The sequence below is a fragment of the Triturus cristatus genome, chromosome 6 (genome assembly GCF_964204655.1).
Source record: "Triturus cristatus chromosome 6, aTriCri1.1, whole genome shotgun sequence".
NCBI classification, from domain to species: Eukaryota; Metazoa; Chordata; class Amphibia; order Caudata; family Salamandridae; genus Triturus; species Triturus cristatus.
The window spans coordinates 369,463,445-369,482,863 of NC_140589.1; the positions used below are offsets into that span (position 1 = coordinate 369,463,445).

The 19,419-nt window shown below is 44.0% G+C and overlaps 1 long non-coding RNA gene across 1 annotated transcript in view; it reads right to left on the reverse strand.

Moving 5' to 3' along the window:
- Window positions 1-17,656: 17,656 nt before the first annotated feature.
- Window positions 17,657-19,419, reverse strand: part of LOC146817178 (uncharacterized) — a 153,075-nt gene continuing 151,312 nt past the window's right edge. Inside the window, exon 5 of the long non-coding RNA XR_014962498.1 lies at window positions 17,657-17,698. This is a non-coding gene — a long non-coding RNA (uncharacterized LOC146817178). The remainder of the gene's footprint in view (window positions 17,699-19,419) is intronic.

Consider the following 19,419-nt stretch of genomic DNA (forward strand, 5'->3'; position numbering starts at 1 on the left):
TCATAACACGATGACCATCTCTAAACCGGCTGTAATGAACCTGGGCGTGTTTGGTGTCCAACATCCACTGTAGGGCCCCTCTGGGAAGCCCTCCATGCTCCCAGGGCTGATCTTACAGAGCTTGACAATAACCTAGGGCTGCTGCAAACTACAGATATGATTCTGCTCAACTGCTGCTTGGCCAAACCTGAGCAGGGGAAGGTAGGACAATAGGTTTCCTGTCACAGGGAGGTGTGGCCACCTCCCAGACAGGACTTAGTGTATTGGGCCGGGGTGGGGGCGCTTGCCAGTGCTACATAGTCTGCTGAAAAGGCACATTTGGTGCCCTCTTTACATACCCCAGTTCAAACCAGATCAGCTTTGGCTCCCCGCTCTAGCACAAAATTAGTCAAAGGACAGGGGAGTTTCCTCCTCACTCTCCGACCTCTCCTCTGGAAGGGACCCCTGAATCATACCAACCATCACCTTAGGCTACTTAAGGGCTTACCTGTCATGAGATTTGATTCATATCCAAATCTACTTCTATTTTCACCATCTGGATACTCTGAACTCTGCTGAGCTTTGCTCTCAGCACTGAGACCGCATCTAGGAAGATTCCTGCTGCTCCTGGCCTCCTCCTCCTGCAAGCTTGCTGCAATGTCTGTGCTCATACTTCATACAGGACGTCCCAGAGCCTGTGGACATCAAAGACAACAGAAGGAATATCCCTTTGAGTGAAGGAGTCAATCCCCTGCATCTGCAGGCACTGCAACACAGCTGACCGGTTTGCCGTTCCCATGCTCCCACAGACTCCACAAGGCTCAGCAACACAGGCTATGGTTCTGTATTCCCTCGAGACCTGAACTGCTCTCTCATCAGGTTTAGGCTAGTATCCCTCATTGGGGTCTCAACAACGGAACCCCTGTGCACCGCGTCGTTGCTTCGCTTCACGGCACGGCAACCACATTGGTTCTCCCAACCAACTTGTGCCAACAGAGACTTATGCATCAAAAGGTTCTGTCAACGAGTCTGTCCCTACTGTAACTGATTGGCACCTATACAGTTAGTTGGAAAGGATGGACTCAACCGTCATGGGGTACCTAGACTCTCAACTGGGGTGGTTCCTTGGGTCCCTGACTCTTCTACATCTCCTGGGTCCAGTTTCAACTTAGGTTGTGGTTCATATCTCACTATTTTGATATGTGCTGGTCTCACCCTGGGGACCACTGTGTATTGGTGCTACTTGCTGTTCTATTATCCAAAGTATTGTGTGGATTGTGGTTATGTCCCCGGGTAGGAGATATTGTAATGCGTTAGTGAGTGATTGTAATAAATACCAAGTAAACTATATGGTTCTTTTTCATTTAGTCTATACTAAAAGATTAGATACTGGTAAACCAAGCTGCTTTCTACTCCTCCTAGAATAAGGGTCCCCAGGGTTAGTGCATGGTGCTACACTTACATTAGTGAGCACCATATACTGACCCAGTTTCTCACACTCCTTCACTTCAAAATGTTTGGAGTATGGATTGTGGGCAACCAATATATCTATTGGGCTAAAGAGGATGCAAAAAAGAAAGGCATTGACAGGGACTTGGGTTTTCCAAATGTGCAAATTACTTGGTTTGGCCAGAGAGGGGTAAAAGTTTAATCAGTTGCTGGCTTTGGTTAAATCCATTGTGGAATCCCAAGCTACTTACCTCATGATTGTGCACTGTGGTGACGATGACATAGGCACATTGACTTGGCAGGGCTGGAAATCCTAATGAAAGAAACTTTTGTAGAACTGATTTAACTTTTTCACCACACTGTCTTGGTGTACTCTGATATATTCCGAAGACAGAAATGGAAGTGGTCAAATCAATTCTGACCAAAGATGACAAAGCCAGGAAACATTAATAAAACTGTTTCTGCATTACTCAGAGACATCGTATGGGCTGTATCTATAACAACAATCTGCATTTTGACATGCATGGAATTTATAGAAATGATGGAGTGCTCTTTACAGATGAAGGCAACAGGGTGTTTCTAAGTAACCTGAAACTCTTCATCTGGTCTTATGTGTAACAGCCATGTACACACACCCAACACAACGGCTCTGTCAGAGCCACCCAAGTACCCGAAATATTGTGAAGCATTTTTTCTAAAGGTTTTTTTATTCTTTCGTTTTTGGGAATCTTTGCGACCATGTCGCTATCCCCGTGGACACATCGCGAAAACAGAAAACAAAAGCAGACAGTTAATGACCAACACACATCCAAAAATTATACATAAAAAAACATTCTGAACATTGCCCTACATACATTACTATATACATTATTCTATCAAAGCATGTTTAAACTCATACTTTTATATTAAGTTTCTTTAAAACCCACCTTTCAGACCTATTTCCCATTTTCGTGATTATTTGAGACGTCACAATGGCGTTGTTAACTGCGGCGATCGTGCCTATCCCATAAAGTGAAAACATATATCTGCACACACATTATAGTATTCTTCACACTAGATGTTTATTACTGTACACTTCAAACTCGTGTTTTTCTATTGAATTTGTAGAACAACCATCTCTAAAACCTATTCCCAATTTTGGCGGTAAGGCCAGAGATCGCGATGACGTCGGTCATCATGATCGCCATTGGTACATCGCGAAAGTGGAAAACAAAAGCAGGAATTCAATAGCCACCACCACATAAAAAATTTTTAACTATATAATTAATTTTAACCATCATAGTAGATAACTCACCATATAAATAGCTCCATAAAAACATTTATCAATATCTCTATAACAAGGCATACTAATGATTCATTGATATATTTTTTAAATATTTTCACCAATATTTGCAACAACCCTTCCTTAGGGGCCATACCTTAGGGGTGACTTATATTTAATAAAAAGGGGAGTTTAATCCTTGGTAAGTAGGTTTTAAATGCCAAGTTGAAGTGGCAGTAAACTGCACACACAAGCCCTGCAGTGGCAGGACTGAGACAGGTCTGAAAGGCTACTTCTGTGGGTGGCACAATCAGTGCTACAGTCCACTATTAACATTTATCTTACAGGCCCTGAGTATATAGTACACCAATTTACAAGGGGCATATGAGTAAATTAAATATGTCAATCATGTATACACCAATTACCCACATGATTAGGGAAAAAGCACATGTACATTAGCACTGATTAGCAGTGGTGGAGTGCTCAGTCCTAAGGTCAACAAAAACAGGGTCAGAAAAAGAGGAGGAGGAAGGAAAAACTTTTGGGGTAACTGTGCAGAAAGGGACATTTTCAAGAAATAGGCTTTAAATATAATTTAATAATAATCCACACTTTGTGGCTGTCAACTTTAACATTGCCTTTTACAATAAATTTGTCAGGCCAAGTGTCTGTTTCACAAAATGTCTTAAAAAACAGATGAGGCCTAAAGCCATGATCATTGTATAAGTATAAAGTTTACTGCATGTCAAAATGTGTGATACCAGTAGTCTTTTAAGTGGAGTAACATAAATGTGGCCCAATGATATCCTTCAATCAGAGGAACCAACATGGTGGATCCTATGCCCCCACAGTAAGATACTGAAAACTCTTTTTGTGTAGATTCCATAAGATCAAGTGACAATGCACTGTCCAGCCAAATCTCAAGTTCCATGTAGAGTAATGTACTGCTCTTCTCCCATCTGAGTTGCTACCAGAGATAAAGCAAGCACCATACATGTTCTACCTTATCTAGCATTGCAATCTCACATGTGTGCCTCTGCAAGTTCATTCTCAAGCAGTTACATAAATAAGCAAAATGATCAGAGCCCCTTTTTGAAGAAGCACACAACTTCTGAACAATAGAATCATACTCCTGGCTACCTATATATGGTTGAAACCGAATCCCCTCCCCTGGTAGTGCTTCTTAAAGCCCTTTCAAGGTTGTTCACATGGGCCCTGATTTCCAAAGATAAACTTGCACTTTTGTGTAAGTTAACAAGTGTTTGCTATTTACAAAGGTATTTTACGAGTAGTATCCTTACGACTGTGGTGTCTCCGTACATAAAAAATATAGGACAGTCCAATATTTTTGTGTGCAGAGACTCCCCAGTTATAAAGATACTAATCATAACATACCTCTGTGAAAAGCAAACAATCTTAGAATAACACAAAAGTGTACGTTTACCATTGTGACTCGGGCCCATAATGTCTGACAAAAGCTGCGTTGTCAAGGCAGATCTAAAAAGGGCTCAGCACTGTGAGGTGGAAAAGCCTCAGTAGTTAATGGGTTAAGAAAACTGAATGGATAATGAAAGTGTCAGCATTATACTATCTACAACACTGGTAACTACAGAGTCTTACCAACGCACAGGCATTCTTAAAAGTGACAGCAACAACACCATTTAAAGTATGGAGGAAGCACAGATCTCAAGCTGAAACAATACAACACTTTTATTTGTGTCACTTGTAAGTTCATGTATATTGTCATATAGTCAGGATTGCAAGAAGAGTGCAACCACAGTGTTCAGCCCCATATGTTATCCTAAGCAGCACATAACCCCAGCACACCCTGCATCTCCCAAACTTGGATTCACATCCTGACTAAGTTGACAGTAAATCGAGATCAGATATAATAATTTATTTTTTTATTCAAATGGGTAAATTGTAGTATTGGTGCATAGCAAGAGACCATGTTGTTGGCAGGCTATAAGGGAAAATACAGTGTAAACTCTGTGGAACACATGAGTCCTAATACTCCAAGATATTTGCTGCAATCCATGAGTCACTGCTTATGGGCAGAAGAGGCTCATTGGTAGGTACATGGTGCACATGACTGAACTTGAGAAATGTTCTTTCTTAGTAAGCAAACACCATACCACCATATTGAGCACGCTCTAAGCCTATGGAAGGTCCCCCAAGATCCATTCTCTAATATGTCTAATATTAGGAGTTTTTGGTATAGAGAACCGTGGAGGGAAAATAATTGGAATGAGGCGGGGATAAGTGTGGAAAAGCTAATATCGGGGACAGTACAGTGCTGGGCAGAGGACGTTGTCGGACAGAGAGTGATGCAATATGGTGGAGATTTTGGAAGAGGGAAGTTGCAGTCCATGTAAGCTGTTTGAGAAGGGATGGTGTGATGCTGGAAGGGATGCCAGTACTGTGTGATGCTTTACAGGGAGGCTCCAACACAGTGGATGATGCCAGTCAGTCAGAGCCCCTATGAAGTGTAGAATTCAGCAATGTAAGATTGAAGGCATTAGGGGCTGCAGGAGGCTGGGATTCAGGGCTGTGATGGGTGTACAAAGAGTCAGCAATTTGTGGGTCAGAGATTCAAGACTGATTGTGACATAAAATGTGAGGCAGGAAGTGCCGCATACACCAAATAATCCACTGACAGAATGCCCTGCACCATACTATTGCTGTTGTGGAATGGGGATCTCTAATTGGCAGAGGTAGGTACCTTTGTCCTAATAGTTTCTAGTCAGGATAAGGGGGATACACACTTTAGAAAACCTCTGCTCACCCCCTTGGTAGCTTGGTGTGAGCAGACAGGCTTATCCCCAAGGCAATGTGTAAAGTATTTGTACCAACACTCACAGTAACACAGTGAAAGCACCACAAATGGACACCAAACCAGTTTAGAAAAATACATTATCTTTATCTTCACAATACCAAAACGACAAAAATCCGGCATACACAGTTAAAAATATGACTTTCAAAAGGTTTCAAGAACTTTTACCATAGAAAACTATGGATGCATGACTTTTACACAAAGTACCTGAAGATGCATCAAAATTCACAAGGCCAAACAGCCGCAGAGAAAGGAAGCGTTGGAAAACACAGTTATGCGTCAGGTACTGAGTCCTTTGGGAGGCGAGGCAACAGTTCTGCTGCACACAGGAGAAGTGATGCGTTGAATCCGGACTGTCGGAGGAAGAAGTAGTCGAAATTGAAGACAAATCTGGTTTGAGGGTGATGGATGGAGAACTTGGAACACAGGTACAATGCGTGACACCCTGGAGGTCATGCGTCGCTCTGTGAGGCTTACCGCCGCCCAGCGGCGGTGCTGGGTGCTGCGCTGCGAGAATTTGCGTCACCTGGCAAAACTCGGCGAGGCGTCGCAACATCCGGCATCGGTTCTGAGAGACTTTGCACAGCTTCACGATGCTTCACAATGGTTCTTGCAAAGACTGGCTGCAAAACTCCCCTCTAAGGCCCTGTAACTGGAAGGAGGCACCTCAGGCAAAGGTAGGACTCATAAACGGCAGAGTCCAGCAGCACCAGCAGATTTGCAGGAAGTCTTTTGTGTCCCTGAGACTTCTTTTCAGGAGGCAAGCACACACAAGCCCTTGAAGATCTCCTTCAAGCAGGGGACACAGCACATAGCAAAGTCCTTCTCCTTTCCTTGGCAGACACAGCAACTGCAGGCCAACCCCACACAGCACACAGCAAAGGGGCAGTACTTCTCCACAGTCTCTCCAGCTCTTCTCCTCTGCAAAGGGTCCTCTTGAATTCCAGGGATGATATAAAGGTCTGGGGTTTTGGGTCTGATACTTATACCCCAAAATATCTTTGCTCTATTTGTGCAAGGGGCTATAACCCCGGTTCAAATCAGTTCTGCCTTCACTGGTGCAGCATGACCACAGGAGGTGGAGACAGCATTGTGCAAGGGAGACAGGCCCCATTCAGGTGCACGGTTTATCTCCTCCCACCACTCTATATGTAGTCAGGGTCAATTCAGCTCAGGGCTGAGTCATCCAGTAAGGGCCAGGCACACCTCAACCCCCCAGAGGCTGTCTACAGGGAATGCACATCATCTGTCTCTGTCACACTGAAACCAGACAGTCAATCCACAAACAGGCAGAGGCACACAAAATGGTTGAACAAGAAAATAGCCACTTTCTAAAAGTCGTATTTTCAAACACACATGTTAAAAACCATCTTTAATAAAAGATGTGTCATCAAATTCTGAGTTCCTGGATACCAAACTCAATTTTTCTATCTTATCTCTCTGGGAAGATATGCTTGTAAAATGTTACAAAGCATTCCGAATTCTGTCCTATAGGGCAAGATAGCCTTTCAGCATTATTTCACTATCAGGACATGTTACACACACCAGTACATGTCCTACCTCTCACATACACTGCACCCTGACCAGGAGGATGCCTTGGGCCTACCATAGGGGTGTCCTATGTGTGAGAAAAGGGAAGGGTAGAGCCGGGTAAAGTTGCCAAGTCGACATGGCAGTTAAAAAACTGCGCACGGGCACAGCAGTGGCAGGCCTGAGACATCTTTTCAGGGCTACTAATGTGGGTAACACAATCAGCGCTGCAGGCCAACTAGTAGCACATGATTTACCAACCCTGGCACACTCAGTTCACTTTACTAGGGACCTACTGGTAAAACAAATATGCCAATCATGGATAACCAATCACAATAACAATTTACACAGAGAGCATATTCACTTTAGCACTGATCAGCAGTGGCAAAGTGCCCAGAGTCCTATAGCCAACAACAACAGGTCAGGAAACAATAGGAGGAAAAAGCAAAAGATTTGGGGATAACCCTGTAAAAAGGGCCATTTCCAACAATTACCCTTGCAGAGTTTACCCTTCTTCCACAAATATGAGGCTTTTCGCATTCCCATCAATGTCCATATAAGGCCAGGAAGCCTTCCTGGTGATGAAGGCTACAGCGAATCCCACCTGCACGTAGCCTCAGGTGACCACTGCCCCACCCTATGGTAATGGAGACCGCTGACCTGTGAGCTATGTGAGGCTTGCTGTTTGCTGCTGGAGGCGTTCCACTGCTGGGACCACTCCATGTGTATTTGCGTGTTCCTGCTTCCAGGGGGAGGCCCTACTGGGACAGTGGTGGCTGTGGTGGTGACGGCACGGCTCCTCTCTTTCCCCAGCATATACTCAGCATACACCGGACTCCCCTGCGACCAGAGTGGAGTGGAGCCGCGTTTGGGAGCCGATTTTGGGAGTCAGTTTACTGACGGTGAAGGGCGGCGCTCCCCCATTGCAAAAGAAGGCTGTGTGAAAGGTCGGTGGCATCGGAGACATTGTGGAGGACAAAACACAAAGTGAAGGCAGAGTGAAGGGAGAAAATAAGTTACATCTTCAACAAAAAGTAAGCAGAAAATTACAGGGGTTTTTTACCTGCTATTGGAGGTTTTAGCCTCTCTTTCAAATTTGTTTTTTAACTGCTGATTCTGGACAGGACTAAAACTCTCTGGGAACTCCCACTGAGGGGCCCCTGCCCATATTAAAAATAATTAAAAGGCTGAAAAAAAAGCTGAAAACTTTTTCAAGCTAGGCTGTGCGGGGCTTAATCATGTTGAAGTGTAGGGAAAAGGGAAAATAAAATAAAAATAAGAAGAACATATAAGAATATTTAAGATAATAAATAATAAATATACATATAAGCCTTATTCCAGAGCATTGCGGCTTTTAGGATCTGCTGCCAGGATTGGGAAACATTTAAAAATCGCCAATGTTCTGGCTCATGTTGATCCAAGTAAAAAACTCGAACAACACAGATGAAGACTGCTTCCACAAACGCAAGAGCTGAGCATGTATGCAGAAAGTCCGTCATGGGTCAGCCACAATTTTTAGCCCTATGAGCTCTGAAGATGATGTCCTGGAACTCGGTGCAGGGAGTCAAGGGGCCACCAATCAAGAGAAGGCTGAAAATCTCAGCCAGAGAGAAACAACTTTGAATTTAGGGGCTGAAGAATGAGACAGTACATCACCTGGCTCAGTAATGTTAGGAGCAAGCCTGATTAATAGCCCAACAGCACTGAATCAATATGTAATGGTGAACCAGGAGAATACTCGGAAAAATCCCTCGAGTGCATCTCAAAGTAAGGCAAAGGAATATGCGTTATTTCTGAAATCCAAGGTGCTTTCACTCCCTTCACTGCCTTCACAGCCTTTACCAAATCGAATTGCAGAACATGATCTACGTGAGCAGGTTCAACCAAGTCTTCCGTTGGCCGCTCAGGGTCTCCCTCCACTTTTTAGACCTCTGGGGAGCCCTTTGTCAACTCCTGTGGCAGATAAAAACATGGTAACAGGACAATGCACTAACATTTTTGAGGAGGCGTATGCAAAAAGGGTAGGGGCTATTAAGAAATTCTTAGCAGTTTGGAAATGTATGGATAAGATAGAAAGTAAAAGGCTTAGGGCCATATGTATGAAACAAAATTTTACTTGCAAACGCTGCGAATCGCAAAAAACAGCGTTTGCAACTAAAATGTTGCTAAACGCGATGTATGAGACATTCCCACATCGCAAATATAAGGAATCACTAAAATAGCGATTACTCATACTGCGAACCAACAAATCTGCGAATATTAGTGCAAATTCCAAAATTGCGATTTGCACCTTGAGAAAATCGCAATTTGAAAATTTGCATTTTTGGAAATCGCAATGAAATGTATGAAAAAAATCGCAAATTGCGATTTCATCATATTCGCAAATTTGAGAATCGCAATTACCACCAAGTCTGAGCAGGTGCTAACCAGGTGCAAACTATTTAAGGAGGCCCACAATGCAACAGATTTTTCCACAATGGCTGGGCTGTATGTGATAGCCAGGAGGCTGCAAATCAGAGCTGCTGCACAGAGGAGGAGACGCCAGGAGAGCATCTTTTGTGCGCGCATAACCCTGTTCCAGCGGACTGAGGAGGAGACCCATACAAACTACAGGCTGGATGAAGAAAGCATCCTTGATTTAATTGAGGAGCTCAAACCTATCCTTGAATGCCGCACACACAGGACACACACCATCCCCACCCACATCCAGGTCCTGTGCTCACTGAACCTCTTGTCATCAGGTAGCTTCCAGGGGGTGATAGCCTCAACAGAAGGGGTCTCACAGAGTGCATTGTCGTGCTTTTTCCATGCGTTCCTTGATGCCATGGTCCAGAGGCTGCATCACCACATCCACTTACCCAGCACACCACAGGCACTAGACCAGACCAAGCAGGAGTTCTATCAAATAGCACAATTTCCCCATGTCATTGGATGCATAGATGGGACACATCTCGCTATATCCCCCCCTACACAGAACAAGTATGTGTTCAGGAATCGCAAATCCTACCATTCCCTGAACATACAGGTGGTGTGTAATGCCAAGCACATCATCACCGACATTGTCGCAAATTACCCAGGCAGCACGCACGACGCCTTCATCTTCCGCCACAGTGGGATACACCGTCGACTCACAAGTGGGGAGTTTGGTGAGGGATACCTACTAGGTAAATGCACTTGTACAAAGGGCACACTAGTAAAGGATAACCCTGGGCGTAGTTCGCGAAGTAGCACTTCGCGAAGCTACGCAAAGTGCAGTTCGCACTACGCGAGCTACGCGTTGCACTTCGCGAACTGCGTAGTACCTTGTTCGCACTGTGCCAGATGTCGTTTTCAATGATTGCACAGTGCGGACAAGCAACCGGCACTGTGCAATCATTGAAAATGGCATCTTGCACAGTGCGAGCTGTAGTTTTCTGCTGCTCGAGTAGATTTTTACTCGAGCGGCAGCTTTCTCAACGCGAACTGGTAGTTTCTCATCGCGAGCGGTCGCGAGCATACGCGACCACTCGCAATGAGAAACCTGACCTCCTCGCGTTGGGAATCTCGCCGGGAGGTTTATTTTCCATGCTCGCGATCGCCAACTTGATGTTGCTGATCGCGAACAAGGAAAAAGTCTTGCCGCGATGTCATTTTGCTTGCTCGCGGTCGCCAACTTGACGTTGAGGACCGCGAGCAAGCAAAAAATGACCGCAGCACTACGCAACACTACGCTACGCGTGTTCGCACTGTGCTACGTGCAGTTCGCGTAGTGCGCAGTAGCGCGAATTTCGCAAACTACGCATGCGTAGCGTAGTGCTTTGCCCAGGCTTAGTAAAGGATAGCATTGGCAGGACAGTGTTTAACCATATTCCTCCCACCCCACAGGTGACAGTGCGTATGCGGTCCATGATTTCATTCTAACTCTCTACCTGAATCCTGCCAACGCTGGGGAGCGGAGGTACAACTGTGCTCACATAGCAACCAGATGTACCATTGAGTGGACCTTCTGGATACTCAAGAGCAGATTCAGATGCCTACATAAGAGTGGAGGGGCACTACAATACAGCCCCCAGACCTGTTGCAAGATAGTGGTAGCATGTGCCATGCTGCACAACATCGCCACCAGGAAAGGCACCCCAGTGGAGCTAAGAGAATCAAATTCATCCGATGATGAGGGGCCAGCACCAGGACGCATGCCAGCCGGTGTAGTTGGTGCAGCTGCTGGGCGCCAGAGGCGAGATGGGATTACACGCAACTATTTCTAGGTAAGGATATATGACACAATGCTAAATATCAGTTGTGAGGCTGTGTTTTATTTCCTTAACTTCAGGATAAATGACGGCACACAGCCTGTGTACCGCACAATATATAGTCAAATGCACAGCACATGTTATTAACACTGTGCGATTGCACAATCAGGAGCAAGTGTCCATGTAAACTGGGTTGAGGCACCCATCTCCTGGTCCAAATTAGTGCACCTCAAATGCGGCGCTGTCATGCCGGAGCCCCTGGCAGGGGGTGCACAGTGCCCTCTTCACATGTCCCAGTAGCCCTACTGTGATGCCCACTACGATGCCTATCCTGGGAGGAGGGACGGGGGGTGATGCTGCTCCTGCCTGATTGTGCGTCCTCATCTGTTGGAGTGAGGACTCCTGGTCCAGTAGTGCGAGCTGCCCGCAGCTCATCCACAGCAGATGTGATCTGTACCAGGGCCCTTGCCACCTCCTGACTGTTGTGTGCCACCTCACGCTGCATACATATGCTATACTAGATTTGCTATACTATAATACAAATATATAATTTACTACCATAAGAAAACTGAGGAACCTTTCTTTGAACCTACATAAGATTTGAACGTAACGATGCTCAATCACAAATATAATTCTCCAATTTTTTTGGTCTAGACTTGATGCGCTCACTAGGAGCTCTTCTAGACAAATCACTAGTTCTGCTAATTAAGTTAGGATTTTTATCCAACCACAACTTCACTTCAACTTCACTACACTTTACCACCCTACGTACATTCCACCATTTTCCATCTGATACTTTGATCATGTTGCCTTGAACTTCACTGATCTTCTTAGGCTCTGATAAATTAGAAATACCCTTCTTCCCAACATTTCCAGCACACACCCTTACCCAATCACCTTCCTTAAGACTGATGAAAGTTTTCTTTAACTTATCATTGTGTCTCTTTTGATAAGTGTTTTGGTAATTCTCCACCTTACTACGTATGTCCCCATCATTAATATCTTTCTTACCACATCTACCCATCCATGCTGGTACTGACACTGTACAGGGCACCCTACCCTTGAGTAAACTAAAAGGTGTCTGCCCAGTTACGGAATGTGGAGTAATTCTGTAATTCCATATCAATTTCTTAACTTCAGTTCTCCAACACCCATTCATAGATAGGGCTAATTGAATGTTTTCACCCAGAACTCGGTTAAATCGTTCCACCAATCCGTTTCCCCTGGGATGATAGACAGGAGTCTTCAAATGTTTGATGCCCAACCTATTCAGAAAAGCATTAAACTCCTCAGAAGTAAATTGCGGACCATTATCTGTCAAGATCTCTGCAGGACAACCCTCTCTTCTAAACACTTCATCACAAAATGCAACGACACTGCTAGATTTGACATTACTGACGAATGCGACTTCAGGCCATTTCGAATAATAGTCCATCATAACAATGGCATACTTTTCGGATGATGCTAAACAATCAAACGGACCACAAATATCCATCCCCAATCTCACCCATGGTTTCTCTGGAAGCTTCATGGGATTAATGGGTGATTCCCTTAAAACATGAGACTTGTCACTACATGTACAAGCTATACATTCTCTCACAAACCTTTCGACATCCCTATCCATGACGGCCCACCAGAAATCCATTCTGGCTTTTCTCTTGACTGCTGACATGCCTCCATGACCTTCATGCAATAAGCGCATTAATCTGTTCCTTAAAGATTCAGGCACAACTAGTTTATCCCCTCTCCTTACAATGCCATTAACCACAGATAACTCCTCCCACACATCCTTGTAACTTCTAAAATCATCATTTATCTTCCAACCATATGTAGTGGGTAACATTTTGATAATTCTAACCAGAATCGCATCCTCCGCAATTGCCTCCTTCCACTCAGACTCGCTTATAGCTTGACAAACATCCACGATATTAGCTACCATCCATTCTTCTTCCTCCAGATTATCATGTCTATCACAATTCACAGGTAATCGTGACAAACAATCTTCATTCACGTTCCTCACTCCAGGAACATACTTTAACTCAAATGAAAATTCCTGTAAGCGATACAACCATTTTGCAATTCGTGGAGTGGCTCTTCCAGCACCTGCTGTGGTAAAAATTTCTAATAACGGTCTGTGATCTGTATATAGCTCAAATTTGGTGCCCCGAACATACACTCGAAAGTGCTGTACACCCCACCAACACGCAAGCGCTTCCTTTTCAATGGTTGAATATGAAGACTCTGCACCCTTCAATGTGCGTGATGCGAAGGCTACTACTCTCTCTTTTCCTTTACTTCTTTGCATTAATACTGCCCCAAGACCATATCCACTAGCATCTGTAACAATTATTGTTTCATCATGTGGATTAAACGAACTCAAAGCAGTTGCATTTGCCACGGCCTTTTTGATGGCTACAAATGCTGATTGACATTCCACAGACCATGCAAATGATGCTCCTTTTTTCATGAGATCACGTAATGGTTGTACCAAATCAGAAAAATGGTAAACAAATTTGGCATAATACTCGGCTATACCGAGAAAAGATCTTAATTGGTCCTTGTCTTGAGGAGAAGGAGCCTTTTCAAGATCCTCTACTAAATTCAATTTGGGTTTTATGCCTTCAAATGACAGGGTGTGTCCTAAGTAGTCAACAGCTTGTTTACCAAATTTGCATTTTGGGAGACTAATCGTCAGTCCCGCAGATTGTAACTTTGTAAGTACTTCCTGTAAAATTGTGTCATGTTGCTTTTCATCTCTGCCCCAAACTAACACATCGTCTTGGAATACTAATACATTTCTTATATCCTTCAAAATCGATTGCATCACTCTCTGGAAAACTGCTGATGCAGAGGCTAACCCGAATGGCATCCTAACAAATTGAAACGCACCTTCAGGTGTTATGAAGGACGTCAAATGCTTTGATTCTGGTTGTAAACGCACCTGATGGTAGGCACTGGATAAATCAAGAGTTGTAAAGTGCCTACCACCCGCCACACTTGCCAACATTTCATTTATGCGTGGCAAAGGATGTCTGTCTACCCATATGCATTCGTTTAAGTCTCTTAAATCCACACACATGCGGATATTTCCGTTAGGTTTGTGTGCGATCACAATCGGACTTAACCACTCCGATGCCTCTATGGGTTCTATCACGCCCTCTTTACATAGTCTTTGTAATTCAATCTTAAGTTTACCCCTTAAAGCTAAGGGAACATTCCGTACTTTGTGCACCTTGGGCACGGCATCCTTTTTCAAAACAATTCGGTGTTCAAACTTTTTAAGACATCCTAGTTCTTCCTTAAATAGATTTGGAAATGTTTCTGCCCACTTGTTGTCTTCACGATCCGTTAATAAGACTTGTAAAGGATGATTAGGATCGAGAATGATCCCCAAACTCTTTTGTTCTTTCCATCCCAATAAACATTTCCCAACCTCCACTGAACAGTAATAATCCATTAAAGTAACCTAGTACTGGTAATTTAGTACCACAATATCCTAGTGTTTCAACATCTGTCGGAATTAATTTTTCCGTTTTTAACTCTTCCCACTTCTGTCTGTCAATTATCGTGAAGGGTGAGCATGATTCTGCCCACATGGATATATCCACATCATTTATGCTAATAATGCATTTAGGAGGAACATATATATCAGAATAAACCGCATCAATATTGTTTCTAACCACCATTACTTCAACATCAGAGTAGCTTCCACTTTCTGTTTCAATCATGGCTTGTTGCGTCACCACATCATTAATGATGTTTACAGATTTTTTTGCATTATGAAAATTTTCTCCTTTACACACCCTTGAGAAATGGCCAATTCTTTTACACTTAAAACAACGACTTTTAGCAGCCGGACAATGACTAGCTTCAGCAGTGTGTTTATTATTCCCACACCTGTAGCACACTTTTTTTTTTAACATCATTTCTTGTTTCATAGCAGGATTTGTCTTGTCCTCACTATCTGCTCTTGCGGTTTTCTTAAGGGGATTTAACATGCATATCTTGTTTCCTTCAGGATCATTCTTTTGTTTATTGTCAGCTAAGTCTTTAACGTACTGAGAGGTGTTCTCAATACGTTTCGCGATCTCTAAAGACTTGTCTAATGTAGGATCCTTTAAATCTAACAATTTCTCTTGGATCTTGGAATTATTGGTTCTATTGATCAATTGATCTCTGATGATTTCATCCCTTAAATCTTTAAACCTACAAGTTACAGCTAATCTCCTTAAAGCTGCTACATACTGTTCGATTTTTTCACCTTGTTTTTGGGCACGAGAGAAAAACTTATGTCTCTCAACTACTAAACTCATTTTTTTCCCAAAATTCTCTGACAATGTGGACAAAGCATTCTCATACACATCATATTGGTCATCTTCAGAATCAGAATTCCCATTGTGGGTATCTACCTGAAAATTTGGCAAAGTACTTAATACCTTTCTCCCCTCAACTCCCAAACTCAACTTTAGAATTGCAAATTTTCTCTTTGGTAGGTATACATCACCCACAATGGCTTCTAAATACGTAACAAAAGCTTCTTTCCAATCCTCCCATTCCATGCACGTGGGACCTGGTTCTTGTAAAAAGGTGGGCGGAGGAGGAATGCTCTGAGTGGCCATAATTTGTGATGCTGTTTCACACAACTAAGGTAAACAAAATGTTGCTTTACAATCACCTACTGTAACACTTGGTTTTAAAATAATTTAGCAATTCTACTGTGAACTATTCAAGGAATACTGGCAATGGAATTCATAAGTAAGTTAATCAAAACGCAAACAATAGATTTACACGTTTCAAATTTAGATTGTAATCGTCTCAATCAAAGTTACTTTCTAAATCAAAGTTACTTTCATCCTCAAACAGATCAAACGAGGCATCTATGTTGTGTCCTCATGTCTAACAGTTCTGACGAGATGAAATGAATCTCCGCGTCGAGGTCAGTAACTAAGCAACTCAAGACAACACTAGCTGGTTTCCCCGTGTCGTCTCGTTGCACCAATCCGGCGAGATTATAGAAATACAAGCATCCATTCAGGGGGCGGCTTACTACGTGTGCGTATCGATGTCATCAAACTCCAGACGTAGATCCGAACGTAACGTTTGGAACGTAGTGATTACGACATCACTCTAGCAGTCCCGGCATCATCCACAAAGTATGGTCGCGCGATCGCCGCTCCACTTCATGCCTCACAGCCGATGTCCAACAACCCTGGCAATGATGCGTCCCCAGTCCGTAACTGCCTCCACACCTCGCAACGTGATGCGTTGTCTGCAGTTCCCCCCTCGCTCTACGAAGGTGAGAGTACTCCTGGGCTATGATGCAGCGGTAACTGCAATGCGTAGGAGTTATCAATTGTCACGAGCGCTCACAGCAGAAGACTCCACGCGCTCCGCGGGCACGCACAATCATGCCGCTGTTGTTTTACAAACAGCAACCGTCTTCTTCCTTCAAGTTGATCACCGCTGACACTAAACTTGCTCAAATCTCGATCCCTTCCCAGATCAGCCAGGGAAAGCAATACTATACACGGTGATCCAACGGTGCAATCTGGGGGTCTTCCAAAATGTTCAAAAATGGAAAAAATATAAGATTCTTCCAAATTAATAAATGTTCCAAAATATCCTCAAGTATCCTTGTCTTCAAAAGCATCCCATCCTCGTCGCCATTTTTGGGATCACAGGACACTTCTTTTGAATATAGTGGGTTTATTTGAGATACACAGAGAGACCCCCAGAACAACCTCCTCAGCTCCTCAGCTAAGCTTCACTGCTGGACTCTACAATCCAGATTCCAGCAGTAGAACCTCGTTGCTAGGAGATGGAGTGTAAACCATAAAACATGGAAGCATTAAAGAAACATTACATATAAGGAAAACATAACAGCCTTGACAGCATATTTGTTGCTGAGGACAGCCGGTTAACTGCCTGTGTGTAAAGGTCTAGGTGCTGCATCTCCCTGTGCCTAGCAGCACGATCTGCCCTCAGTTCCGCACAGAGTGCCTCCAGGGCACCAGTCATGCCCATGAAGCCAGCCCTGCTCTCCCTCTGTAATGACCATATGTTTTTCGCCTGCAGGTGCTGTACCTCCAACATTTGCCCCTCCAGGCCGCCAAAGACTGTGTCCTCTCTTGGTGCTGCCCCACTGGTGGATGTACGTGCCCTGCGCCTTGATGGAACTGGCGGGATCGGATCAGCACGGTGTTGTGGCTCTGGCTGTGCTGGGACTGGTTGGACATTGCCATCGGTGTCCTGGCCTTCATCCTCCAATGGGGGCAGTGGTGGCACTACAATACGCCTGCGGTGTTTTGGAGGGTTTACTGGTGTCCTCCTCCTCCGTATCATCCTCTTGCCCTGGTGCCTCTGGGTTAGATGATTCGTCCTCTCCTCCTCTGACTATTTCCTGTGTTTCTGAGGATGCTGTGGACGTAAAGGCACACATTAATTTTCTGTCCAGACTTGCACTTGTCATGCATTAAATTTCACTGTTTGGAATTACATGGGTCCTGTCTGTCCGTATTTTGCCTTTCCTGATGTGCATATGCTGTTAGGGACTGGCTGGGTGTAAATGCACCACTGTAATGTGTATGTGACAACATCTCCCATAATGCATTGCTGTGTTTGCTTGGGTACCTGCACTGGAGTTCTGCCCATGGGTCGCCACTGGGTGTGTGGGGGTAGTTGGGGGGTATCAGGGGGGTGATGGTATGCTTCTTACCTTGTCTTGGTGCCGGGGGGTCGGAGCTGACCAGGTCAGACAAGCCCATAACATTCTCTGGTAGCACGGTCCCCTCAACCAGTTCCTCAAGTGGTGTGGAGTCAGTGGCGGTGGAGGTCCCAGCACCAGTCTTCTTTGCTTGCTCCAACCTGGCAGCCACCTTCTCCTTGGAGCGCTGGTGCATATCATACCAGTAATTTCTTAGATCTTCCACGCTCCTGTGGGTGACGCCAACTGCATTGACTTTGCGCTGGATGTCCGACCAGATCCTACACTTGCGTGTCTCCGGCACCCGCAGGGACTTCTTGCCAAAGAGCAGTTGGTGGCTTATCACCATTTCCTGTATCAGGACCTCCAGTTCAATTTCTGCAAACTTATGTTTTCTCTTCCTGGGTGTTTCCCCCTGCTGCTGTTTGTCCTGGCTGGCCATGTCTCCAGTGTCTGCCATTGGTTCTTGCACTGCAGAGTTCCCTCACCTTCACTCCGTCTCTCTCACTGTGCTTCAGAAACTCAGGTGCAGCATGGGTAGTCACACTTCCTGGTTGTGATGTCATCATGCTGCACCTGAGTTTCCGATTCTCTAATTTACGAATTTAGCTAAATTGCGATTTTTTCAGATAAAGAATCACTATTTGAAATGTCACAAAGAAATAGCGATTTTTACGGAATTGCTATTTCATTGCGATTTTTTATTTACATCCCGTTTTGCGATTCTCAAATTGCGATTCACTATAAATCGCAAATTGAGAATCGCTAAAGGGGGGTTTGATACATATGGCCCTTAGTGTTTTAGATTGAGGCGGGTGAGTAACGTTCATAGTATTATAATATCTTTTACACTGTTGGGAAGACTAACTCTGATTTTTTAATCATGGGATGTATCACCTCGGGAATGGAGGACATTTTATGGATGATATATGCAACGATGAAACTAATGGATTATTTATGTTTTAATATGTAAAAGATGCTATGCACAGCGCTTTAGTCTGGGTATCGAGGACGGATGAGTGACTAGCCCCCTTAGTAAGCCTAATTATAACAATTTGATTATGTTCCACTACATTTTATTATCCGTTATTTGCACCTTGTACTTTTGATAAGAGTGGGATTAGCATCTGTATGTGATGAGGATTGAGGGAAATTGATTTCAGCTATAAGTTAAAATGACATATTGAATTTTAATTGTATAAAGGTATTAATAACTGTATGTATTGGTAAAGGTGCGCTTTGTCAGTTATAATTCTGCTCAATAAAAAAACTGGGGAAAAAACTCCATATAAGACCATTAGGTGTTAGGACAACTTTTGTGAACACATTTTTGCTAAACTCTTTATTGTAAATTCTAAACCTTCATACTTGAATATTCCACAACTTACACAACTTACAGACTGTCTCACAGTTTAGATATGATGGGCAATCCACA